The sequence below is a fragment of the Felis catus genome, chromosome A1, assembly GCF_018350175.1.
Source record: "Felis catus isolate Fca126 chromosome A1, F.catus_Fca126_mat1.0, whole genome shotgun sequence".
NCBI classification, from domain to species: domain Eukaryota; kingdom Metazoa; phylum Chordata; class Mammalia; order Carnivora; family Felidae; genus Felis; species Felis catus.
Genome location: NC_058368.1, coordinates 50078749 through 50097551, shown reverse-complemented (window position 1 = coordinate 50097551; position 18803 = coordinate 50078749). Strand labels below are relative to the sequence as shown.

General features: G+C 41.1%; 1 protein-coding gene and 1 pseudogene across 20 annotated transcripts in view; one reads left to right on the top strand and one right to left on the bottom strand.

The window, feature by feature from the left end:
- The window catches only part of LMO7 (LIM domain 7), a 196018-nt gene that overhangs the window by 131226 nt on the left and 45989 nt on the right, over positions 1-18803 (bottom strand). The window lies entirely within an intron of this gene.
- Positions 14996-15550, top strand: LOC109498529 (annotated as a pseudogene).

Genomic DNA, 18803 nt, shown 5'->3' with positions numbered 1-18803 from the left:
ACCATTACCTGAACTAACCTGAGAGGTACATCAGACAACAAGGGCTGGGGTTTAACCCTGGACCCATCTCAATGGACACACTTCTGACAAGCCACTGCTCAGTCCCCTGATTGAAACAAAAACAAAAAACACTGATACTTGCCCTATCTACTTCACAGCACACAAATGATATGTAGAAATACATGAGCCCTCTAAAAAACAAACAAACAACAACAACAAAAAAACCCAAACAAACAAAAAGACTACACACTAGAGTCCAGGCTAGCGCCTCTTCCAGCGTGCGTCCCGTGTGCTGACTGGCCATCCTATTGGAAAGTAGCTAAGAAGAAACAGGACCAAGCAGGAAGCTCTTGGGTGAGAAGCTTCCTATGAAGTTAATTACTCTCCAGAGCATATTAAGGGTGGAGAGACAGGCCAAAAGCAGACTCCGCATAAACACCACTGCCAAACCTGTCTTACCACCCATAGCCTCCAGAGAAGCCCATGATAGGAAGTTTTCAAAGGGCATATTTTGTGAAAGAAAATATCAGCTAAGTATACAGGCAATAAGTACAAGTTCACAAATTTCAAAAAAAGTCATTTCTTTTGCTATGAAATGTATTAATTTAATAAACAAATGGGAGCTACCTTCACACCCTCTATTGTCTCCTTTATGGTTTTATTTTAATCCTACGGCTGGATGAGATTTCCCACAAAATGTGAGCAACACGCTTCTCTAACGCTCCATCATCTCTCCATTCCAATCCTGACCACATAATCCACATGACTTAAATCCCAAACATTCTGGGAACTTCTCAAAGACCACTTCATACCAGACTGGTTATCAGCAAAACATCCACTAATGCAAGTCAGCAGACACTCATCTCGTTTAAATTTTTCAATTCCTTTCAAGCAGCCATGTAAAAGATGTTTAGAATCCAAAAATGTCTCTCAATCATATTTTTGTGTGAATCACAGTATAAAAACATAGTGCCCATTTAAGTTGTTTTAAAAGAGGGAAAGTGATGTTTGCAACAAAAACTAGGCCATGAGCTTCCAATGGTCTCATAACTGGTTCCAAATGGAGTTACATATTAACTGGTTGATCAACTACTAGATCATATTTAAGATACACATATGATCATCATCATGCCAATCATTTCAACCTAAGTAACGCAAAAAACAAAACAAAACAGAACAAAAACAAAACCCAAGGAACATTTACCACCAAAAGTCACTGTGGAACACAGGACACACATCATGAAACAATTCACAAAAGATGGGTCTGCCCTAATTTTTCCATTCAAGGGAATGACTGAGTGTTCGCCTTCAAATGAGAGAGCCCATATCAGGCATTGTTTCCACAGCCAGAAGCCCCAGGCCAGCACACATCAAGGACCTGTCCCGCTTTTCAGTCAATTTCTAAAGCTGTCAAAGAATTAAAAACACCTCTCTCTCCTCTCTTCCATTAAAAATCGAGTTTTTTAATTTTTTTGATGTTTATTTTTGAGAGAGAGAGAGACAGAGACACCGTGAGCAGGAGAGGGGCAGAGAGAGAGAGAGTCACACACAGAATCTGAAGCAGGCTCCAGGCTCTGAGCTGTCAGCACAGAGCCTGACACGAGACTCAAACCCACAAACCGCAAGATCATGACCTGAGCAGAAGTCGAACGCTTAACCGACTGAGCCACCCAGGCACTCCCATTACAATTCATTTTTGAAGGGGGGCACCTGGATGGCTTAGTCGGTTAAGCGTCCGACTTCAGCTCAGGTCATGAACTTACAGTTCATGAGTTCGAGCCCCGTGTCGGGCTCTGTGCTGACAGCTCAGAGCCTGGAGCCTGCTTCCAATTCTGTGTCTCCCTCTCTCTCTTCCCTTCCCCTGCCCGTGCTGTGTCTCTCTCTGTCTCAAAAATAAATAAACATAAAAAAATTTTTTAATTCATTTTTGAAGCAACTGCTACATGATCCCGACAACTCCACAATACAGGTCCAATTTTTATATCCCATTAGTTGTCTCTATCATGGTTAATGATACAATAACTTTGACAGATCTTACTGGTCACACATGCCAAAAACTTACAAACACAAGGACTGAGGTGCACAATCAAAAGCTTTAGGTAGAAACTAAACATAATTTAAATAAAACAAATGTCTACCTCCTAGCTCCTTTCCTGGAGTAAAATTATTGAAAAGGTTATTCACATTGTTAGAGAAGCCAGTTCTTCCTAAAAGGATGGGCCCTGTTCTTTTGAAACTACCCTAATACTGTGTCCCAAATAGAAAGGAACTTGGAGACAAAGAAGATGAGACTGGAACCTTAGGCTCCTTTGTATAATCAAGAGTGAGTCTCTGATTGTCCCCAGGCCTCAGTCTTCTCTGCTGTGAATCAGGTACCCGGATTTTGACAGCCAACACTTACTCTGCTTACTTCGTGCACAATCTCCCTTCATTGGCTCAGTAACCCTATGTGGTAGGAGCTTTTAGCCCATTTTTACATGAGGAAACTAAGTTACAATATGGTTGCTTGGGTTGAGATCCAGGTCAGTAAGTAGCTCCCTACCTAACAGGAGTTGAGAATCAAGTCCCAATGTCTATCATTTATCACAGCATGGAGTGAACTCTACAATGTAATCGGGAACCTATGCCCTGGCCATGCCAGTCTACACTGCACAGTCTCCAGGGCAGAACTGTCTTACCCAACTTCCCATTGGTTGAAATACAGTGTACACATACTAGTCACTTATGTGAAATTTAATTATTACTCTTCCTTTGAGTATTTACACTACGAACATTTTAAGCAAAACAGAACAAGACCAAAACAAAACAAAAACAAACAGATGGTTACATTTCAAGTGTGTAGGGTAGGGGGTGATGGGAGGGGGGTGGGGAGTGTTTTGGAGGAAGAACCTACCTCAATTCCTGATATCACTTTATTAAAGTAGCCTTCTACTGCACAAGAGCTAACCCATTCTAGTTTTGTCAATAGTTGAAGGATAAACACAGGGATCTATGAAAACATATCACTCTAGTGATACACCTTTTCAAAAGGGAATATTCCTGTACAGGAGTGCTGACTTGAAGGGGCACATGCACCCCAATGTTTATAGCAGCGCTATCAACAATAGCCAAATTATGGGAAGAGCCCAAATGTCCATCAACTGATGAATGGATTAAGAACATGTGGTGTACGTATATAATGGAATACTACTCGGCGATGAAAAAGAATGAGATCTTGCCATTTGCCATAACATAAATGGAACTGGAGGATGTTACGCTAAGCGAAATAAGTCAATCAGAAAGACAGATATCACATGATTTCACTCATATGTAGAATTTGAGAAACTTATCAGATGATCATAGGGGAAGGGAAAGAAAAAAACAAGATAAAAGCAGAGAGGGAGGCAAACCATTAGAGATTCTTAAATCCAGGGAACAAACTAGAAGGTTTGATGGGGGTGGCAGAGTAGGTTGGGTGGGGAAAGTGGGCGATAGGCATTAAGGAGGGCGCTTGTTGGGATAAGCATTAGGTGTTATATGTAAGTACTGAATCATTGGATTCTACTCCTGAAGCCAAGATTACACTGTATGTTAACTAACCTGAGAATTTAAAAAAAAAAAAAAAAAAAAATTTAAAGGGAATATTCCTGGACGAAATGTTAAAAATTGAGAACTTGTCACCACTACGGATTTGCTACCTGAAATTTTATCCAGACTAAACAATATGTTTTAATTTAACTTTCCATTTAAACTATTTCTTAATTTTAACAGAGATACTAAGAAAGTACCCAGTTATTCACTCAAAAATCATGTAATGACAGTTGCTATGCACATACCTGGCGTGGCGCTTGGCACTAGGAATATAAAAAGTTGAGATGAAGCAATTCTCGGAAATCCCTCTTTAAAAATCTAACCCTGTTTTGAAATGCATACCCCAAATGCTATTTTAAGCCGGGGCATCTCTCTAAAATGTGATTAACCCTCTGAATTACAGCATGTTCTTGGTTAACTTATATTGTATATTCAGCAAATAATATTGCTTTAAGCAACATAATTCTCAAGTCACTGGCCTCTCTTAAGATTTGGCATTGTACTACATAATATCCTGGAGTATACTAGGACTGTTTTTGCCAATACTAATATCACTTGATAGCCAATCCAAAGCTAAATCTCAGTCTTCCAAAATAGTGGTAATCAGAATTGCACAGATCACCGAATTCTAAATGGAATCCAAAAGTCTCTGAATGGTCAAAAATCTAAACCTTTTTCCTACCCCCATGGTTCCCTTAAGCCCTGAGTCTCAGTGGTTCACATAAGTTACACCTCCCACTTCACCTTCTCTTGGGAAGGGCCCACAGGTCCTCATAAAGCCAGGAAGGAAAAAGAGCAAAATGCAAAGCTCCCAGTTGCATTCCCAGATAATTAAGAGCCAACTATCATTATAAACACTCAAAATTCTCACTCAATCATCATCAGGCCAAATGTCAACTATACTCAGATTTAGAAGTGCAAAAAAAATGAGTTTAAACATAATTTCTGCTCCAGAAGTGGCCACTTCCCTATACGATTACTAACTCTTAGCATACAGTCTCAAATAATCTTGGCTTAACCAATTATTAATAAGCCAAAAATGAAAAGCAACTGGAAAGAACTAAATAAAAGCAAGGGAAGAGGAAGATTTGCTTCAGGGCTGACCATTTATGTGCCAGGTTTCATCTAGATACCAAATCCAAGAGAACCTGTCAGCAGCTAGTTAAGTTCACTGAAAACATCACACATGTGCTCAGGTTTTACAGCTATACTTTGTTCAGTTACCAATCACAAAAACTACTTCCAAAGGGTAAAGTATAAAGTACATTTTGTCTATAGATACAGGTTCATACTCCAATTTATGCTGTTGCAGACAATAAGGAAAATATTCCAAGGGGAAAAAAAGTCTACAAAAAGCCTAGCCTAGTATATAAATTATTAGTTTTTTCCAGATCAAGGAGTTTTCAAATAACTAGCACACAAGGCACACGTAGATGTGAACATCCATTATCAGGATATTTTAAGTATAGTTCAAATGCTTAATATAATCATGGGTTGTCAAGAGTCAAGAGATGTTCTTTTTTCCAGAAATGTCTCACATACACATTAGCAAGTCTCAACAATTATCTGCTTATCTCCCAGAGAATTACTATGAGAGTCATCACTGTGGGAAACATTCATTTGGGGAAATAGTGTGTCTATATTACAGGTAAGAGTCACTACTTCTTTTATATGAACTTCAAATTGATAGTTACATCCCCTGGCACCAATGATATGCTTTAGTCGCCTGTGTAAGTTTGGTATTAAGGAATGGAGCTGAGGTGAGCACTAACACAGGAGTTCCCTAAATGATTCTTGATGGATTCCTATGGCAAGCTAACACTTCAGTCCTTCTGACCCACTTGTCAATCTTCCTTCCACTCAGCAATGAATTTCTAGGAAACAAGAGACAGTTATAATATATTCCTAAGCATATACCCAAGAGAAATAAAAACATGCCCACACAAAATCTTATATATGAATGTTCACAGCAGCATTACTTATATTAGCCAAAGAATAAAAAAATCCAAATGTTCACCAATGGATGAATGAATAAATAGAATACAGCATAACCATACAGTGGAGTATCATTCAGCCATAAAATGGAACAAAGTACTAATACATGATACAACATGGAGAAACCCTGAAAAACACAGAGCTAAAGGAAAAGAGCCAGACACAAAAAAATTACATATTGTGTGATTCCATTTTATGCGAAATGTCCAGAATAGGCAAATCCAGAGAGACAGAAAGTAGATTAGCGGTTGCCAGAAGGTTAGGGGAAGAGAAGAATGGGGAGTGACCGTTAATGTGTATAAGGTTTCTTTTGGAAGGATGACAATATTCTGAAATTAAACAGTGGTGATGGTTGCACAACTCTGTGAATACACCAAAAAACAGTAACAACAACAACGAATTGTATACTTTAAAAAGTGAATTGTATATGAATTATAGCTCAATAAATATGCTCTTTAAAAAAATTGTACACCTAGACATTTGTGCATTTTACTGAAAGTTAATACAGATGACTTTTAAAAAGATGGTTCTAAAAGGCCTTAGACACTATCCATACCGCATACACAAAAGACAATCAATATGAGTTAAGCCAATAAAGTAATTTCTGTACTCTAAATGCCCACCTCCCTTAAAAAGTTACATGTAATTTCACAGAAATAAATCTAAGCTTCCAAAGTGGAGTTTCCTCTACCTGACACAGACATGTTCGAGTATTAAATTATGATTTTTCCTCTTATATAATAGTATCTATCTTCTGGTTTTTAAATGTGTCATCTTTGCATTGTATCTAAATAATGCCACAACCCTAAGTTTTCTTATGTGCATCTATGCCCTTTTTAGATCATTTGCTTTACTTATATGGTTTCAAAGCAGAACACACACTTAGAGTGCAACAAAGAGGGCCACAGAAAATGAGCTTATACACTTCCACATTAACTCCTGCTGTAAAGTAATTACAGTCCCAACAACAGAATGGTTAGGAAATCAGTTTTCCTCAAACAACCTGCAGGAACAAAGTTTCCCCTAGATTCTCTCCATGGCCTTAACAGATCTTAACAAAGCTTCCAGTTTATTCATGTCAAAAGTAAATATGCTGGGGCGCCTCAGTTGATTAAGTGCCCAACTCTTGGTTTCTGCTCAGGTTCTGATCTCACAGCTCTGAGGATCAGGCCCTGCATCGGGCTCGGTGCTGACAGCTCGGAGCCTGCTTGGGATTCTCTCTCTCTCCCTCTCTCTCTGCCCATCCCTGCCCCCAAAGTAAAGTTTTAAAAAGTAGATATTCTGATGGCTCCATAATACACCTACTTATTCATTTAAAAAGTCCTTGGCTGGGGGCGCCTGGGTGGCGCAGTCGGTTAAGCGTCCGACTTCAGCCAGGTCACGATCTCGCGGTCCGTGAGTTTGAGCCCCGCGTCGGGCTCTGGGCTGACTGCTCAGAGACTGGAGCCTGTTTCCGATTCTGTGTCTCCCTCTCTCTCTGCCCCTCCCCCGTTCATGCTCTGTCTCTCTCTGTCTCAAAAATAAATAAATGTTAAAGAAAAATTAAAAAAATAATAATAATAAAATAAAAAATAAATAAATAAATAAAAAGTCCTTGACTGGAGCGCCTGGGTGGCATAGTCAGTTAAGCGTCCAACTTTGGTTGTCATGATCTCACCGTTCATGAGTTTGAGCCCCACATCAGGCTCTGAGCTCACAGCTGGGAGCCTGGAGCTTGCTTCGGATTCTGTTTCTCCCCCTCTCTCTGCCTCTCCCCTGCTTGTGCACTCTCTCTTTCTTTCTCTCTCTCTCAAAAATAAATAAACCTTAAAAAAAAAAAAGAAAAAAGAAAGTCCTTGGCTAATAATTTCATTTCTCTTTATTGGAATCCTGTGTTTCAAGGCTACAAAGGCTGAAGCACTGAGAATAATTTTTTAACGCTATTCTGATATATTGAGACATAAAAAGAGTGGTATGTGTGTTCCCTTTTAGGGAAACAGAGGGAAGACTCTGCCCCAAAGAATGAATGAGATTGTTTTACTCAAAAAAATTATCGGTAATCTTGAGAACTGGACCTCAGGAAGTCAGCATGACTTCCCTCAAGCAGTATTGATGGCTCCTTCTGCCCCACTGCCCCGTTTACCTCCTGACATTCACAGCACCTAATGGCAAATGTGTATTCACATTTATGACTCACCTACCAGCCTAAGTTCCTAAAGGAGATTATCAAAGCCCATAAGCTGACTCCAACCTGTAGACATGTTTTGTTTGGCCCACACAACATGTTCAAGTTGGGAAACAGAAAACTAAGTTCTAGATTGCTAACTTCTCTTTAAAAAAGAAACCATCTGACCACACTGGGCATGCATTACCTCACAGCCCCAACAGGCTGCCCCTGAGTCCATGACAGGCCGGGGGGAGTACACACTCTCCAGACAGTGACAACCCTATGCTGCCATATCAGCTGACCCTTGCCCTTTCTCGTTCATATACACAACCTGGCTGGCCCCTGCAGGCATGTCCCTTCGAAACTATGTGAGGTTTTTCACTTTATCCTCAAGGCCTAGGACAACTCCTGCCCTGTAGGAAGGACTCTTGCTTGTGGACTCAGAATTTAGCGTGTAGAAGAATCACCTATGGTGCTTATAGAACAACCCAGGCCTTTCTCTAAGAGGTCCTGATTCAAACTGCCAGCGTTGACACCCAGAAGTTCACCATTTTTAGAAGCACCTTTACTGTGTCTTGCCAAGAATGGTCTCAGATAAACATGGTTTTACTATTAAACCATGGGGTTCTTATGAGTCTTGATTTCCTTATAAGAAAAAGAATGAGGGTGCACTGGGTGGCTCAGTGGGTTAAGCATCCCATTCTTGATTTCAGCTCAGGTCATGATCTCATGGTTCATGAGTTCCAGCCCCACATCAGGCTCTATGCTGATAGCACAGAGTCGGCTTGGGATCCTTTCTCTCCCTCTCTCTCCCTCTGCCACTCCCCACTTGTGTTCTTTCTCTCTCTCAAAATAAATAAATAAATAAACTTTAAAAAAGAAAAGAATAGATAAGAGAAGAAAAAGCATTTGTAATAAATCACCACAGCGTCTCCCAGCTCCAAATGCTTTGGCTCTTTATTAGAAGTCTAAGGAAAACAAGTGGGAAATTAGTTCCTGTTCTCTGCTACCCCCTGCTGGCATGTTCTTGGTAGGGTAAAGGTATAAACCAGCCCTGGAAATACTGTCCTCTTTTTTTCACTGTTTTAATAGGGTTTTTTTGGTTGGTTTTTTTTTTTTTTTTTTTTTTTGAGAGACGGAGTGCGAGTGGGGTAGGGGCAGAGAGAGAGGGATATACAGAATCCGAAGCAGTCTCCAGGCTTTGAGCTGTCAGCACAGAGCCCAACACAGGGTTCAAACCCACAAACTGCAAGTTCATGACCTGAACCAAAGTCAGCCACTTAACCGACTGGGCCACCCAGGCGCCCCCAGTGTCCTCTATTTTTAATGGCTAGATCCAAGTACATAAAAAATACAACAAAATACTTTAACACAAAACCAAGATACATTTGGTGAAAAGGAAAAATAAATACCTTATAATTTTATTTATCAATTATACCTCAATAAAGCTGATTGTTTTTTAAATGTTAATATCACAAGGTTGTCTCCTTTGTTAATTCTATAAGAGCTTCTGGATGTGTTTCTATAAAACTGACTTTGAAACGCACAAATACATGCTGAGACTTTTAGTGGAAATATTTGCACATTAAAGTATGCAGTCTGTATAACTGTAGATTTGGGGCCTACTCATGGAACAAATTTCTACCACAATAAAATGCTCCAGAATGGACTTATCTGCGCTTCTGGAGAAAGCAAACCCCAGATACAGAAAATGTTCTAGGCCAAACATATGTAATTCACCTTGATTGGGTGAGATTTCCATGATTCCTCCTCTCAATGGTCAGGATGTCTACTCTCTACTCTGGTATCGTACCAGGGAGCACATCGTACCAGGGAGCACAAGAATCTGGGTCCTATGAGACTTCTGGGTTTAGTTTACAGATGGATTCTGCTCTCCAAGCCTAGAACTACACTCCAGAAGGGAGATAATACAGGCTGACAGCCAATCATAACAAACTGAAGATCTCTGCCTGGGTGTTCAGGCAAAACTCAGGAGGATCCATAGCAGAGAGCAGTTGGGTGTGACAGGATGTGTGGGAGGCAGGCAAGCATGGTTAATCTGGAAGCTTTCTCATGATTACTTCACCCTCCTCGAAACTGTGAAGCTTAACCTGCCAACCACTCCCTCCTTCAAATTCTTCTTCAGCTCACCTACTCAGAGCTCTTCCTCCACCTTCTAAACTTTGTTCATTCCAATATAAACTCCAAGCAGGTCGTCCTACGTGTACAACTCAGGTCCTACCTGGGACGTCCCTCCGGCCCCACATTCATGGCTCCCAGTTGAGCATTTCCTCTTGAGCACGCTTATATCACCACAGAGCCAGCATGTAAAATAGACCTCACCCTCTCACCCAACACTCAACTGCCACACCTCAATTCACTATTGAAATCATGATACCAACATTCTCCCAGATGCCCAGACTCAAAGCATCAGAATGTACCTTCCCTGTCCATCCAGGTCTGTGTACTTCTCTCCACCAAGGTCTAGCCTTCTTGTCTGGCAGATGTAACATTTCACTATCTCATACTGACTGCACTGCCTAAATTAACCTCCTTTGCATCCACTCTCCTTCAATGCCTGCCTATTGCTCCTTAAAAATCAAAATAAGCTTTTTGTCACAAAAAAAACACTGCTCAAAATCTTCCAAAGGTCCATTTGGTCTATAGAATAAGGCCTTCCTATCTGCCTTCAGCCTTTCTCCCCTGGATTCTCACACAGAAATCCTTGATTCTGCCTGAACACAAAAATTCCATGTCCTCCAATATGTTCATCCCTCCATTAAAGTAAAATGTCTTCCCCAAACACTACTGCTCCACAAAGATTCCTTCTACCTCTACATCTTTGTGACACTGATTTTCTGATCCACTAACTCAGAGTTGAGCCATTCTGTCATTATGTAGTTACTTTTCTTCTGTGCTACACAGAAACTTTACTGAAGTGAGCAACTGACGTCAAGGTTCTACACATCTTCTCTCTCCCTTCCCACTGAACACCAGTACTTGTAAGTAATAAGAAATAATTAACTTCCTCTAAAGCCAAAGGTTAAAAGAAAAGAGAAACTGTTGCTTGAGGTATTATAGAGAACGGTTAATTCAGATTCAGAGACTAAAAGAGCACACCCCAGGGGTGCCTTGGTGGCTTAGTCGGTTAAGTGTCCAACTTTGGCTCAGGTCATGATGGCACAGCTCGTGAGTTCAAGCCCCACATCAGGCTCTGTGCTGACAGCTCAGAGCCTGGAGCCTGCTTCATATTCTGTGTCTTCCTCTCTCTCTGCCTCTCCCCTGCTCATGCTCGCTCGCTCTCTCTCTCTCTCTCTCTCTCTCTCTCTCTCAAAATAAACAAACATTAAATTAAAAAAAAATTTTTTTTCAGAGCACAGCTCGGGAAAAAGACTTTGACTTTCTGAAAAAAAAAAAAAGTTAGGGATGATGAGACGGGCAAGACCAGGCTACTGCCTGACATCCACAGAAGGCAGCCAGGAAAAGGAGAGGCTGGGCAAGCCAGCCAGCCTCACTGACTCTCAGGCCACAACTCAGAAAGAAGAGTCCCAGATCAGACAGGTGGTACCTATGATGTGGAAAACACTCGGAGTGCCTGAGAGGCCTACCCAATATCTTGAGGGAAAAGGGAAAAGCCAAGAGCCAGCATCAACTACCCTTTGCCTCCCCTAACAGAGGACGATAGCTAGTCTACAACCTGGAACAGGGAATGGAGTCAGAAGATGGAAAAGCTGGAGGAGAAGGCAAACAGACTCAGTGAAGGTAGTCAGGAGGACTGGCAGTGCTGTATGAAATAATTATCATCCCCCATCAAAAGCAGAGCCAGATGGCAGCCACAGACAATGGGGACACACATAGGCGATATGAAATTTTGATGAATTCCTTAATGGCCACACAATGAAAGCCTCTTTTCCACAAACAAGCTAATAATAGAACAAATGTCAGTACTACACAAAAAAAGACTTAAAATTGCCTTCATTATTTACCCAGCTGTATTTGTACATTTTTCAAAATGTGGTTGTTTAATAAGTGCTTTTGCCGATGAGAATGACCACTGTCTATGACATGAAAATGAATGTTACTTTTTTGAACCGTAAGCTGATTCTCCAGATGACTGTATTAATAACCACAAAAGACCAGGTAATTCAGCTACCCATGCACTTGACCCAAAATGATAGCTCTGGCTATGAATGAGGAAGACTTGTACATGCCAGTTCCTAGCATCTCTACATGAGAAATTAAGCAAAGTTACAGCTACTATAAAAATGTATGCTTAACCCTCAGAATGAGCAGACCAGATTACACAAGAGTGCCCACAGTGCCTTATTAACTCTAGCTTGTCTGGGAGAAATGCTCTGATCTACTTCACATTTGCCTAAAAGGCCCTCTTTAATGATCTAATCAAAGTCTGAAGTCAAGATAAGACTGAAGGTTACCAGTGTTACCTGCCTTCTTTAAGCCTTGACAAAATGCATTCAATCGCCTGGAGAGAGGTTATTCCCCAGGAAGACATTATTTGGAAAGGCACAGCCATTTGATATCTGGGATGAAGTGAAACTCCAGGTCAAAAGAGCTAAAATTGCCTGGCTAACCAGAGGGAACATGAATAGCTATATGCACGCATGCCGGACCCTAAAGCAACTAGAGAAGAATTAGGTGATTGTAGAACTCCTGCAGGCCACAGGTAAGTAACCTTTTAAATAAGAGACACTGAGTGGGCTAACAGCCCTGAAATTTGCTGGTGTCTGTTGGCTTATGAGCCACTCCAAAGAACAAGGGTCCAGGTGGTCCACAGCTAGTGCAGACCAAGCAGACCTGAGCAGACTGTCAACAGCTGGGTTTTCCCAGGTAGGTGTGAGAGGACAACACAGCAGGTTTGAAGGCACGGTCAAGAAAGGGGCTTACTTTAGACTGTGCAGACTATGCTAAGCAAACAAGGGAGGGAAAGACAGGAGGCTGGTAAGAAGGAAGAAAGTAAAGAGGTGTTGACTAAGTAGGTTTAGCTGAAGCTGCAAGGTAAGACACCGAGCAGGCTGCAGAGTGAGACGCTGGGATGTAGCAATGCAAAAGTGAAGGTCTCTCACGAAATAACAACATCCAGGATTAGGACATCAAAAAAAGAGGCTGGAGTAGAAGTGAAAAGACATGGTTTTGGAGGTGAGAGGACTTGATCAGCCCTCCCTCCTGGTCCACAGTGTATCTATATGGCAGGGTTAGGGTGGAATAAAAATAGTGAGGCAGCAGCTCAAGGCCTCACTGAATAAAGAGGAACAAAAATAAGTCAGCATAGTAATGAGGAGGAGGGTACTGGATAGGTAAGCCCGTGGTATAAGGCATAGATATTTCTATGTACACTTTTCAGTTCGCCTGGAAGTGGCCACTGCTTCCAGCCCGGGGAGTATGCAGGGTGTGAGAAAGAGCAAAGTGTACTGGGGAAGGCTACAGGAGAAAAAGAGGACTAGGTCTCACATGAAAAGGAAGCAAAGAGAAGGCTGAGGAAGGGACAGAAGTTGATACCACAGAATTGTTCCAGAGGGCAGAGTGGAAAGGTCTGGGAGGAAGTATGGGCACCAGTCCAGGAGACCAAGTACTGAGCACCATGACCAAAATTCCTCCATCTTGGGCAGTAACAAAAGCTAACAGGAGGACATGGAGGTCAGCTGGCTACAAAGATGACCTCTACATGATATGAAACATTTCCTATTACATTTAACAGTGAGTCAGGCCAAGACCGAACAAATCATGCATTTTTTCTTGTGATAAACCATTCCACATTTTGAAACTAAACTGAACAAACATCCTCTACCCAACACACACCCTGGAGACTGATGGGATGAATAATGCTTCAAACATTGGGTCATTGGGTCATAAACAGTGAGATATTTTGGCTATTTTCACATTACCTGAAGCAAAACTAATTTTTTAAAGCTTCTTAAAAACATTCTTCTCAGTCACAGTTTGGCTTAGAAAAACCTCCTAGTTTCGCTTAAAGAGCACATGTCAAACAGACTTATCAAAACTTTTCATTTACTAAAATTAAACATCCAGTTTTAAGTGTAATTTTAAAGTAAATACTCACAAATGCAACATACAGACAATCCCTTACATATGAAGTATTATCAGAAAAAGTCATCATAGGGGCACCTAGGTGGCTCAGTCAGTTAAGCGTCAGACTTCGGCTCAGGTCATGATCTCACGGTTCGTGAGTTCAAGCCCTGTGTCATGCTCTGTTCTGACAGCTCAGAGTCTGGAGCCTGCTTCAGATTCTGTGTCTCCCTCTCTCTCTGCCCCACCCCCACTCTCACTCGCTGTCTCTAAAATAAATAAACATTAAAAACAATTTTTAAAAGAAATAAAATATTTTAATTATTATTCAGTCATTAGAAAATAATTGTTTAGCCATCCATTCACCAAATCACTCTGTGCATTTTCTTAGTCCTATGTTAAAGCAATATAGGAGATAAAATAATTTGCAAACCGAATTTTTTGGAAAAGTACATCTTAAACCGGGGATAGGCAAACTAGAGCCTCGTGGCCAAACTGAGACCCACCATCTGTATTTGTAAAGTTTTACTGGAACACAGATTCCAATCAGTAGCAATGAGATTTCTCACTACAATGGGCAGAGAAAACTGAGTAGTCCTAACAGAAAAGTATGGTCCATAAAGCCTAAAATATTTACTGTTCGGCTCATTACAGAAAAAGTTTGCCAACTTTTGTTATTGACAAATGACCAAGGATTTCATTTATTCATTCAAATACATTAGTGCCAAAATGCTGGGACAGATACAAATGTACAGGAAAGACAGCATGCGCTGAGTATATTTCAAATACAGGACAAAATAAACAATAAAATACAGGCATTGGCTCCTGGTGACAGTTCCAGAGGGCCTGCCAAGAGGCCCAGCATAGGCAGAGTGGGCCATGGAAGACCCCAGCCAGGCCCACACTTCCCACAGAAAGGGTAACTCAGCACCTTCCCAGGACTTTGGTGGGAAAGGGTTGCTCGATCCCAACCCAACCAAAGTGAGAAGAGTAAGGATGCTCCCCACTGTGAAAATGGACCATGTTTACAATCATTCTATTCTGGAAAACACCTACAGTTCAAGGAAGTGTCAACAGGCTAGAAATCACATCTGGGACCTGAGCATTTTGTCCTGTGCCTGGGACCGAAGTGAAAATCTGCCCCTGGAGTTATAGACTTCTAGGTGTAGTAAAGCCACCAGGCAGAGAAAGTATACCTTTCTAGAGCTGTCTTCTTCAAGATTTGAACTTTAAGAGAAGATGTGGCGTGGACTACTTCCTCTTGGCCTAAGTGAAATGATGTTGCCTTGAACTCTAAAGATGAAGCCTGAACTCACAGGAAGAGAAAGGTTGGGTAATTAGAAAACCAAATCTCAGATTTCTTTATAGACGGAGCAAAAACCAAAACAGAAGAAAATGTAAATGCATATGAAGCATGCCCTTCTGGAATTTCCTTAAATATGTGGAATCAATTTCAAGAATTGCAAAAAAACATTCCAAGCATAAAACCCCAACCTCAAGACTCAGGGGAGGGGAGAAAATACAAGTTGAAGAATGAAGGGCAATCTTTAAGCCAGGGGAAGAAGTGTATTCAAATTTTTGGAGTCAGTGATAGGTTTGAAGAAAAAAAAAGAATTGGTAAGTCAGGCCTTCGAGAGCATAGACCAGGCTGTGGACAAGTAGAACAAGGAGAAGACCTAGGAACTCAGCAACCAGCTAGTTACCAGAGAGCTTGGTGTAAAAACTGTCAGAGCAGTTGCTAGCCCCAACTGTGTAAGAGCCAAAAAGGAGGCTGAGAATTCACAGGTTGTTTAAGAAAAGAATAAATGCGTATGGAGATTTGAAGCAAAGAATAGATAGGAAACCAAAGCAAAATGGGATTTGGGACTTTTCAATCTAGCTGGGAGCTCCAAGTGCTCAATTTACTGAAAAGATCTTCTTGCTTATATTTAGTGTGTCATGAAATTGACAGAAGTAGCAAAAAGCAAGCATAAAAACTGGGAGCTAACTATGGAAACTTTTCAGTCTTTTTCTAAGGAGTTTATCCTAGTGAAATGAATGAAATAGTGCTATTATTTGTCAAGAAATATAAGCATACACTAGGATTTTTTTTTTAATTTTTTTAACATTTATTTATTTTTGAGACAGTGAGAGACAAAGCATGAACGGGGGAGGGTCAGAGAGAGGGAGACACAGAATCTGAAACAGGCTCCAGGCTCTGAGCCGTCAGCACAGAGCCTGACGCGGGGCTCGAATTCACGGACCCTGAGATCGTGACCTGAGCCAAAGGTGGCCGCTTAACCAACTGAGCCACCCAGGCGCCCCATGATTTTTAACACTTATATAGACCTACAGTATAAAATCCATTTCAGTTTTCATCCATTTGGCAGAGCATAGCCCATGAGCCTCCTATACTTTATTTCAGCTTAACAATGCTATCCTGGAATTTTAAAATTAGTGTTTGTTTTGATGAATCAGTCGTAAGTGCCAAGAGGGTCTCAATTGATAATGTCTTTGCAGATGACATAATTATTTTAATGTTATAAAAGTAACCATTAAATCTTTAACTGGGAGGCAGTGGGGTTAATATTTCAGTCATACGGTAAAATAAATAGGAATAGCAATTACATTTTACATTCCTTCACATATATTTCAATTAAAGAAAAATAAAATAAAACGTAAGTGCCACATAGACCTATGCACTAAAAGATGTAGAATAACTCTGCTTGGGGAGAAAGAAAAAGTTCCAGGGGGAAAAAAGGCCATTTTGTTGGAGTTAGGGAGAGAAAAGGGGGAAAGCACATAAAATCAGAACAAAGCTGTGTTCACTCCAGAGGCCATGCTCCTTTCCCACAATTCTCTGTGGTACTCTGAAACATGGAGTTTAACAAGTATTTGTTGAATGAATACTGCCCTCTGGTGGCTCAGAAGCACTATCCCCCATAAGGGCTTTCACCCAAATTACTGAAACTGTTCTGGAACTTTCCCAAGTCCTTTTCCTTCAAAACTTACCCATGCTTTATTCCAGTCACTTAAGACTGATAATAACAATGTGACCTAATATTTCTGACAAAACAGATCCTAACACAGCCAAGTATTAGCCCTCCCATAAAACCAACGGTCACTTTATATAAACATATCCTATAAAGAGTCACTAATAATAAATCCAGAATGGGAACAATACCCTTCATGCTGGCAGAACCTGTAGTATGTCCCTCATTCCCCCCACAGGATAACTAATTGCACATGTACTGCCTTCTCCTAAATGTTCTTCCAGTTCTTTCTCAGTAAGGATTTGTTTTTGATATTGTTTGCACAAATTTTGCCTAGATCCTTCTGTACACATTCTATTAGTCTGTCATATCTAAAACCCCTCACACAAAGCCAACTTCAATGTATTTTATCCCTGGGGGGTGAGGGGAGGGTTTGATGAAGCCTCATTTTCCCTTCCTCATTTCCTCATTGACAGAACTGAGTCTCCAATTTCTTGTTATTTTTCACCCATTATTTCATACACATAATTATGGCTGATAAAGTTAACGGCCATATCATGACCCACAGAATGGAAGCCACCCCAGTGTTCTGCCCATGTCACAAATGTAAGCCTAGGAAAACCTGCACTTTCAGGAAACACTGATCGAGGAAACCTAACATACACTACTCACAATCCACCGACTCAGCTTTAGTCACCTCACTTTACCCTAGAAAATAAGACCTGCTAGCCTTACCAGGAAATCCTTGACCTCCAAGCCAATCACGCCCTGTTTCCATGTTGTTGCTTCTAATTCTCTATAAAACTCACTCTTAGTCCAAATCCCTCAGGAACGATGCTCCCCTTCTTGTTAGTCTTGTTAGGCACTGTATTCCCCCAACCCATGGATTGTTTTCCCTTGAAAAAATGATAAACTCATTACTAAATTGTATTATGTTTTGTCATTTGACATGGCTCACATATACTTCCTCTACATCTAAGCTGTAAAAAACTTCCTCTATCTTTTCTCATTCTTCAATGTTTGCATCAGTCAGCCACCACCACAGGCCTCCACAGAGCTATACATTCAAAGGTAAGCCTGAGGGGGGGTGGGGGTTAAGATGGAGGAGACGTAGGGGAACCAGGATTTCTCTTGTCCCTCAAACACAGCTGTATTGAGGACAGAACACTTGGAACACCCAGGAATTCCTTCTGGGGAGTGACAGAAAAATCTCCACACGTGGAGGGAGACAGCTTGGCGGGACAGAGGTGCATGTATGCGAACTGAGGGACATAAAACAGAGTGGGCACGGAGGGGAGGGATCCCCTTCTGTGGAGAGTCAAAGGAAGCCTGAAAGCACGGCTTTTATTTCAACGTGTTCTTCATGAGCCATTTGGCACAAACCATGAACAGCTGAGTACTGAGTTAGTTTCCATAAGATAAATCAAAGTAAATATTCCACAGGCTCTTCTGCTTCCTCTCCTTGACAGGGCCTGGAGGCCACCCAGGACAGGCAGATGAGAAGATTAAAATACACTGCCTGGCTTTCATCTTTTAATTGGTCTCTTTCTTTGGCATTCTGTTGGAAGACAATAGTGTGGGATGAGGCTTTAGTTTCCTTCCACTTTGTACAAACAGGAGTCAACTCTAGCTATACAGTGGAAAGACGCTCAAATATGTGGTGTGGTGGCCTCGTTCCCAGTGGCCAGCAGGGTTCACAGAAACTGCAAACCCAGGTTGCATCGAGTTCACATCTGCCTTTTACAGGATGTTTACCAAGTCTATGCAAAATGAAATAAAGGCAAATTCCACGGAAAATCGAAACCAAATGATACTCAGAGGCAAAACCTTTTCCCGTTATCTAACAAATTCTGGGGAAATTACCTGTAGGATAAAGGACTGCGAAGTTATGGAAAACATGCTTACAATTTCCACTATTGCTCTTACACAATAATTTAAAAATAGCTGAAGTGGAATTTACCAGAGCTAATCCAATAAAGCCCAATGTCCTTGAAGATGAAGCCTTGAAGAGGCCTCTAAGATTTCCTAATAGCTGACATCCAAAGCTCTCTGTAAACTGTAAATCACTATACGCA